The sequence below is a fragment of the Argentina anserina genome, chromosome 6 (assembly GCF_933775445.1).
Source record: "Argentina anserina chromosome 6, drPotAnse1.1, whole genome shotgun sequence".
Taxonomy (NCBI): Eukaryota; Viridiplantae; Streptophyta; class Magnoliopsida; order Rosales; family Rosaceae; genus Argentina; species Argentina anserina.
The window spans coordinates 28,054,033-28,063,117 of NC_065877.1; positions in this window are offsets into that span (position 1 = coordinate 28,054,033).

Consider the following 9,085-nt stretch of genomic DNA (forward strand, 5'->3'; position numbering starts at 1 on the left):
CCCCAGGGGGGTTTGGAATTAAATTGACTTCTGTTGCAGGCTCCATTGGTGGTGAATATTTTGTAGTTTCCGTCATTTGGGGGCACCCATGCACCGTGTCCTTACCGGGATCGTGGCTACCCGCCCCTGCAGTCTGTCTCCTTCTCACAACCTCTGTTATACTGGTTGGCTGGTGGAGGCATGCAGGGGTTTTTCCCCTTACATGAAGGCTGGTCTGGTCTTAGATCGCCATAGTTGATTTCGCCAGCATTGGCCGTGTCAATACAGACCGAACACACCAAGAGAGCAATGACGCAAAAACCGAATGCCTTAAACATAGCCATTTCTTCAACAAAACAAAAGCTCAACTCAGTCAACTGAAATGGATGATGAGAAAATCTGGTGAGAGGTAGGATGAGGGGGTGTTAAATGATGATGATCATGGGATTAAAATAGATAAAAATAGTTGCTGTTCTCTGTTTGGCTCAAAACGCAAGGGAATTTTGGGACCAAACCTCATTACCGCAGAAATTCAATTGCTATTTATATGCCCATCTGAACGAACTTTAGGCTCCTAACACATTTGATTTGAACGTTTAAACTTTAAACTGGTCTATTTTTGGTTATTGGTGTAGCTCGAAAACATTGGCTAAATTTGAAAATGATTTTACGGTCAGTTACGGCGGTTCAATTTCAACGTTAATAGTTTTGACATTCTTATGTAGGTCTTGCTCGCCCAAACCTTGTCCTGTATGTTTTGACAAGGATAGTAGTAACTTTGTTTCAGATATAGTTGGGATCATCGACTTCCCAAAAGAGAAGCACCTACTAGTGTTGTAATGTTGTATCATATATTTTGAAAGGAATGTACAACTATATATGATGAAACGCAAGGAGTGAATAACTTATAAACTCACAGACAGTCTTCCAACTTAAAAATGAACAAACAACGTCCTTCTCTACTTACTGCCATCAAGGCTACGGCTGCCCATGCGTGTTGTTGCCGGGATCAGGCTACTCCTGCACCGTGTCAACGGCTCACAACCTCTGTTATACTCGTTGCTTGGTGGAGGCATGCAGGGGTTTCTCCCCTTACATGATGGCAGGTCAGATTGCAAGGCGCCGTAGTCGATTCGGCCGGCATTGGCGGTGTCAATACAGAGCAACCACACCGCCAAGAGAGCAAGGTTGCAAAAACTGAATGCCTTGAGCAGGCTCATTTCTTCTACAAGCAGATATATATGCCTACCGAGTAAGATCAACTTAGATAATGAGAAATCTGGGGAGATGGGATGAGGGAGCTAGGTGTTGATGAATGATGATCGAAGAATCGAAGATCATTGCATGGGATGAAGAAAGTAGCTATTTGTTTTCTCGGCTCTTAACGAAGGGATCAAAGAGGCGAACCTCCCCTACCAAAAGAGAGTCATTTTATATGTCCACGCACAGATTGACGAACTTGACTCGTTGAATCGGTCTGTATTTTTATAATTGGTTTAGCTCACTGCTACATTGATTTCGGTGCAAAACTTTGCGGGGCCAAGCACATGGAAAGTCAAAAATAACAACTGTTGTCATTCCTAAACCTAAACCACTTCTCGGGGGACCAAGTCAGTTCGACCCAGAGGCACATGGGGCCTTATATAGGAATGGGAGCCTTAGACAAGCATTTGATGGACTCGGATGGCAGAATGAGAATTGGGCCGATTATGAGGTAATTCCCCTTTAGGCTTTTAAATTCAGATGTGAGTATTTTAGGAAGAACCATTTCTTCCCCATCCCTTCTTTACCTTCTCTGCCTTCTTATCATTTTACCCCCTCTCCTCCACATAGAATTGACTATTCAAATTCTGAATATGATGCGGGCTCGATGAGTATTAGTTTTGAGGAAATTATGTATGTTCCAGCTATTACCCCACCTTTGCCATCAACACAAACTACTTCAGTCTATAAATGTAAACGCCAGCCAAAGATAGTATTTGAGGGTGACACTACGGTGAAGAAACCTAGACAGCTGGGCACTAGTCTTCGTTTATCTGCATCTTGTGGTAGTGGTAGAGGAAGAGGAAAAAGTAGGGGAAGTAGGGGAGGTCGTGGTAGAAGAGGAGGTAGAGTCGCTTTTCCTTCTGATAATGTTTGTTGTGATGGGAGTTTGACTCAACTACTGAATGTTGGTACTGGGTCTACAATCGTTGAAGGTGAGGGGGACTTTTCCCACCCCCAAGGCGGTGGCGGCTGGCCTAAAACAGCCGCAAGGCAGTCATGAGGATACTTTCTTGGAACTGTCAAGGTATAGGTAGAGACTTGACAGTTCAGACATTGCGAGAGTTGGTTATCTCGCATCGACCCGTGGTTGTTTTCCTCTCGGAGACTCATCAACAGAAAGATTATTTGGAGGATATTCGTGAACAGATGGGGTTCTCTTTCTCTTTTTATATTGATCCTATTTTTACAGCTGGTGGTATATGTTTGTGGTGGAATGTTGATTATATGGTGAACTTTGTCTCTCAATCAAAGCATCATATTGATACCATTCTCTATGATCCTGATTGTGATCATGGTGTGAGCATAAGTTGGCTTTATGGACCACCTTATCATGATGACAAGGCCTCCTTTTGGGAACATTGGTCTAGAGTGGCACAAGTTCGTACTGGTTGTTGGTTACTTGTTGGGGATCTGAACGAGATTCAATTTTTACACGAGCGTGAAGGGGGCAGCCAACTGCCTTCTTATCACCGCAATTATCTCCAAGAACTCATTGACGCGGGTCACTTGTTTGATGTGGGTTATAAGGGCCAAGCTTTCACCTGGGCTCGAAAAGAAAATGATGTTATTGTTCTCCAAGAGAGACTTGACCGGGCATTGGTTAATGAAGAATGGCTATTGAGATGGCCAGATTCTACTCTCACCAACTTAAAGAGATGCAGATTTAGCTTGAGGACTGCTGGGGTATTATACCCAATCTCTCTAACACCTCAAATTGGGTCACCAACTTAAAGAGATGCATATCTAGCTTCATAAATTGGAGTAAGAGGAAGTATCTCAAGTGCAACAGAGTTTTAATCAGGGAATGCCTTCTTGAATTAGATGAGATACAAACCCTTTCTCCTTTTAATTCCAATGAACGGCAGATGTAACTAGAGTCTACTATCAGTACTTTATGGATTAGGGAGGAGAAGTATTGGCATCAAAGATCTAGAGTTCAATGGTTAAATTTGGGGGATTCAAATTCTAGATTTTTTCATCTCTCTACAATCGAGCGCAGACAAAGGAACAAAATTTTGAAAATACTGAACTGTGATGGGGTATGGATCAGTGGGAATGATGGGGTCCGCTTGGAGTTTGAGAATCAGTTCAAAGCTATTTTTTCTTCATATGGAAACATAAGCTAGGGTCAGGCTTTATCAGGTATCACTCAACAGGTAATACATGAGATGAATTCCGATCTTATTGCGGATATTTCTATTGAGGAGGTCAGTGCTGCGGCACACCAACTTGGAGCACTAAAGGCTCTGGGCCCGAATGGTTTTCCAGGTATTTTCTACCATAAGTACTGGGATATTGTCAAGTCTCTTGTTTGGTGTACATCTCATGATTTTATTATTGGCTTTGCTGCTCTTAATGAACTCAACAAGACTCATATAGTTTTGATCCTGAAGATTCCCTCTCCTGAACTCGCTGGGCATTTCCACCCTATCAGTTTGTGCAACAATTCCTACAAGCTACTCTCTAAAGTACTAGCTAACATATTGAAGATCATTATTCCCTCCTTGATATCTGCTAACCAAAATGCTTTTGTGACTGGTCGTCTGATTCAGGATAACCTCCTCCTTGCCCATGAGCCTTATCATTATTTAAAGTTAAAGATGGATGGAGGTAATCATGAATTTGGCTTAAAGCTGGACATGAATAAAGCATATGATAGGGTGGAATGAGATTTTTTGGAAGCTACTCTCTATCACTTTGGCTTTGATCACAAATGGATCCTATTGGTGATGACATGTGTGAGGACTGTGTCTTTCTCTATAGTTCTAAATGGCAAGCCAAGGAAGTTTTTTCAGCCTACTAGGGGTCTAAGGCAAGGGGATCCCCTCTCCCCTTATCTTTTTCTCTTGGTGAGTGAAGTTTTATCTTGTCATATCACTAAGGCAGTGAAGGATAAGCATCTTAATGGTGTGAGACTTAGTAGGGGCTGCCCTATCCTCTCTCATCTCCTTTTTGCTGATGATGCTCTTTATTTCCTCAAGGGTACTTTATTGAATTGTAGTAGATTCTTGTTCTATTTTAATGAGTATTTTGTGGCATCTGGTCAGCTCATTAATATGGATAATCTAGTATCTACTTTTCCCCCAATACTCCAAGGCAGATGGCTAGGCTCATGTGTGAGCTTCTCTATTTCAAAGAAGTTTTTAATCCGAGCATTTATTTGGGGCTTCCCTCTCAGTGGTGTAGATCTAAACGTGTTGTTTTATCCTATATCAAGGAGGGTATATTGAGGAAGGTTGAGGGATGGAAACAAAAAACCCTATCTATGGCTGGAAAGGAGACTTTGATTAAGTCTGTTGCTCTTGCTGTGCCTACTTATACTATGAGTTATTTTAAGCTCCTTGTCTCCACTTGTCGTGAACTAAATTCTATCCTTAGTAATTTTTGGTGGGGTAAGAGCAATAATGGGAACAAGATTCATTGGAGAAATTGGGATCACATGTGTCTTTTCTAAGGATAATGGTGGTATGGCCTTTAGAGACATTGGTCATTTTAATCTTGCACTTATTTCCAAACAATGCTGGAGAATAATACAGGAACCTGATTCTTATTAGGTTAAGATACTCAAGGGAAGATATTTTCCGGATTGCTCTTTCATGGAGGCTGTCAAGGGGTACATAGCATCTTGGGGTTGGTCTAGTCTCATTGAGGCTAGAGACTGTTTTTTTAAAGAAGGTTTTTGGTAGGTTAATGGTGGGAGGGATATTAATATTTAGAAGGATAATTGACTACCCCCACATGATCCATCTTGTATTTGTACTATTTCCCATATTCCTCCTACTGTGCCTACTAATGTGGATTCTCTTATCAATTGGGATAGTGCTACCTGGGATCTAAGGTATGTGGCTGCTTTCATTCACCCCCTGAATATTATTCGCATCTCTGTTATACATATTGAGGTACAGGGTGAAATGAATCGTTTTCTTTGGTCTTATAACAAGAATGGCTTGTATACTGTGACATATGTCTATCATTGGCTTCATAGTCAAACCAATCAGTCCCCATCTCCAACTACTGGTCATTCTCATGTTATTCATCCTTCAATTTGGAAGGCTATTTGGGGTATAAACACCATTCCTAAGATCAGGATTTTTATGTGGAGGGTTCTGGCAGGGGCTGCACCTATTATGCAGAACCTCTTCTCTCGGCGTATTTTATCTAGTCCTAGTTGTCCCATTTGTGGTGTTTTGGAGGAAACATTCGAACACATACTTCTTCTTTGCCCATGGGTAGAACTAGTATGGTTCTCTTCCCCACTTGGTCTTATGATCAACAAATAACACATCACTACTTTTGATGTATGGCTATAGGATATTATTGCCAACAGCAAAAGAAGTGATAGACAGTATGTTCTTACTATTGTCAGTTCCCTATGCTGGTTTATTTGGAAGAGCAGGTGCTTGTTTGTCTACCAAATGAAAGCTCTTGCACCACTGCATACCATGAAGTCTGCCATTTCTTTCGTGTCATATTTCTTAGCTGATAAGCTTTCACTAATCCCAAATAAGTCCTTAACTACATGGTTCCCTCCACCTGCAAATTTTATCAATTGTGATGCTGCTTGGAGACCAGATCGTACAGGTATTGGGGTAATTATCAGAAACAATTTGAGATGTGTTGTTATTGGTACCTATTTTTTTGTTGTGAAGGGTTCAATCCTAGAGGCAGAGGCTTCTGCAATATTGGCTGGGATTACCACTGCTCATCATCTTCCTTTTCACAACATCATCATTGAATCCGACTCCCTTGATGTGATTGAGGAATTGACATTGAATCACAATAAAGTGGATTGGCAGACTCAATTGGTGATTCAGCAGATCAGAGCCAGTGCTTCTCGCTTTGCTGATATCAAATGGGAATGGATTCCTAGAGAGGCCAACCGTGCGGCTCATATAGCAGCGACGATTGGTGCAAGATCGGTGGTTCCTCTGCGTTGGGCTAATTAGCCACCACTATCCTTGACTCACGTTCTCCGAAATGATGGCCTCCCCTGCCCTCCCGGTGCTTAGTCTCTGATTCTAACAGTGTTTGGAATCTCAGTTTTTTTGCTTCAAGATAGCTGTATGTTGCTAGTTTGCTTTCGGGATAGTTGATTTGTGATCTTGTTTTTTATTTTCTTGTATTTGCCTGTGTATTGGGCTTTTCTTTGGGCGGGTCTCTTGATGACGTTTATTCATTACCAAAAAAAAACATTGATTTCGGTGCAATTTAGGTATGACACTTTTCTAAGATGTAATTTTCAGTAACTAGGTTCGAATAGGCGAAATCTGTACCTGTATCACCAAAAGATCATTTGTAAGGTCCATCCAAATTGCAATTTAACATGTTTCCCTATGTAGGGAGTTATTTCTCCATATATATGTATATAGTAATTATAATTATGAATCCTTATATATATCAAGAATGACATGAGCAAAAATATTATCAGATTTTCTATTTAATGAATATATATATATATATATATATATTTGTAAAAAAAAAAGCCTACACCAGGTCAAGATGTCCATGTGAGCTTCATGAAAGCTAAAATTGCTCTAGAGTTTTAAGAAAAAATAAACATATTTTGTGTCTGTCGAACTGCGCATCCGTTGATGCTGCTACCGGACAAGAGGTGTGGTGGGTCAGTCAGTGACCAGGCTTGGCCGTTGTTGGTGGTGGATCTCTAAAGGGTATCAATTCTTTTGCAGGTTTTGGGTTTCCATAGCTCACTTTTAGCGACGTGTTATGGCGCCGCCGTTGATCCATTGGTGGGTAAAGCTCGGATGGGGAAGCGGCGGTGGCGGCGACATTCTTATGCTTTAACTCTTAGGAGTTAATCATGTACTCATGTAGGTTGTCCGAAGTTGTATTAATACATACCCATGTTTGGTGTTGCACGGTATTAGAAAGTAATTTGCTTGGTTTAATTAAAGTTATGAAACAAGATGTTATCTAAAAAACACCAATTTGAATACTCACCATAATCTAAGGAAAACCGAAATGAAAATAACGTATTATGTAAACTCATTTATTTTTATACCAAGTAACACCAAACGTGGTACATACCAAACTTGACTCTTTATACAGTCTTATTTAATCTCCACAAGCAAATGTGCACTTATGGGTAGAGTTCCGTCCACCTCCTAAGTAGCATAGGAGCATGCTTCAACTAAGTTTGGTACTACAGTAGAATCTCATTAAATTCATATCCGATTAATTAATAATTTCGCTAAAATAATAAATTTTACGGTCTCGATTCGAGGCTAACGTACTAAATTAATATATCGCTAAATTTGTAAGATAATAGAAATCAAATAAATTATATAGATTCCATCGAATATATAAATTAATAATGACATCATTTGTATAATAATTTTTATATTTATGAGGATTTTATTAAATAATTTTATTGATTTAATTATCATCAAATAAAATAATACAATACATCAGACAACATAATATTTTAAGGGCATATTATAAAAAAGTATTATCTCCTAACTTATATTAAAAAAAAGTCACTACTTATGAATTAATTATAAAAAAGTTATCACATTGAAGTGAAAATTATAAAAAAGTCAATAAAATTAGAAAAAAATCATTTTAAAAATATTTTATAGACTATTTTGCCATTTTTTACTGTTTTTATTTTCCTTTTCTAATTTCGGCCATAACTTTTTCGTCCGGCGATAGATTTTGACGAAATTGATATCGTTAGAAAGATCTTACTCTCCTCTTTCATTTGATATACTACTCACTCCGAATCGACTAACCGTACAAGGCGCAACAACCATCACAAAAGAGTTGCCGCCATCGATGGTGGTGCTTCAAGCAATTCCGGCGAAACCGAAGCTCAAAGTTCTCTAATTCCTGATATTTTCTTCATTCTGAGCATACTTATACCAATCTCATTTGAATTTTAACAAAATTTCACATATTTCCTCTCGGCATGTCACAGACGTTGTCACATACACTGTCACACCTCCTGTCACAACCGCTATCACACTATCTATTTACACCCACTGTCACAACCTCTGTCACACTACCTGTCACAATCACTATCACACTATCTATTACCAATCTCATTTGAATTTTAACAAAATTTCACATATTTCCACATTTCCTCTCGGCATGTCACATACGCTGTCACATACTGTCACAACCGCTATCACATTATTTATTTACACTCACTGTCACACTACCTGTCACAGCCACTATCACACTACCTATTACCAATCTCATTTGAATTTTAACAAAATTTCACATATTTTCACATTTCCTCTCGGCATGTCACAAACGCTGTCACAGACATCGTCACACTTCCTGTCACAACTGCTATCACACTATCTATTTACACCCACTGTCACATTACCTGTCACAACCACTATCACACTACATATTACCAATCAATTTTAACAAAATTTCACATATTTCCACATTTCCTCTCGGCATGTTACAGACGCTGTCACAGACACTGTCACACCTACTGTCACAACCGCTATCACACTATCTATTTACACCCACTGTCACAACCTCTGTCACACTACATGTCACAACCACTATCACACTACCTATTACACTAACTGTCACACCTCCTGTCACAGCTCCTATCACACCCACTGTCACAGAAGCTGTCACACTATCTATTTACACTAACAGTCACACCCACTGTCACATCTACTGTCACAACCACTGTCACACACATTGCTCTCTCCAATCGACTCTAGCTGCTATCTCTAAGAATCTCGAGGACCTCGTCCTCCGATGTTGAGCGCTTCCAATAGTGCCAGCGCCAAAGAAGTTGAGCTCGTCGTCAAAGCTGTCATCGTTGATCATGTGGAAGAAATTGCAGCGGTTCCGGCCA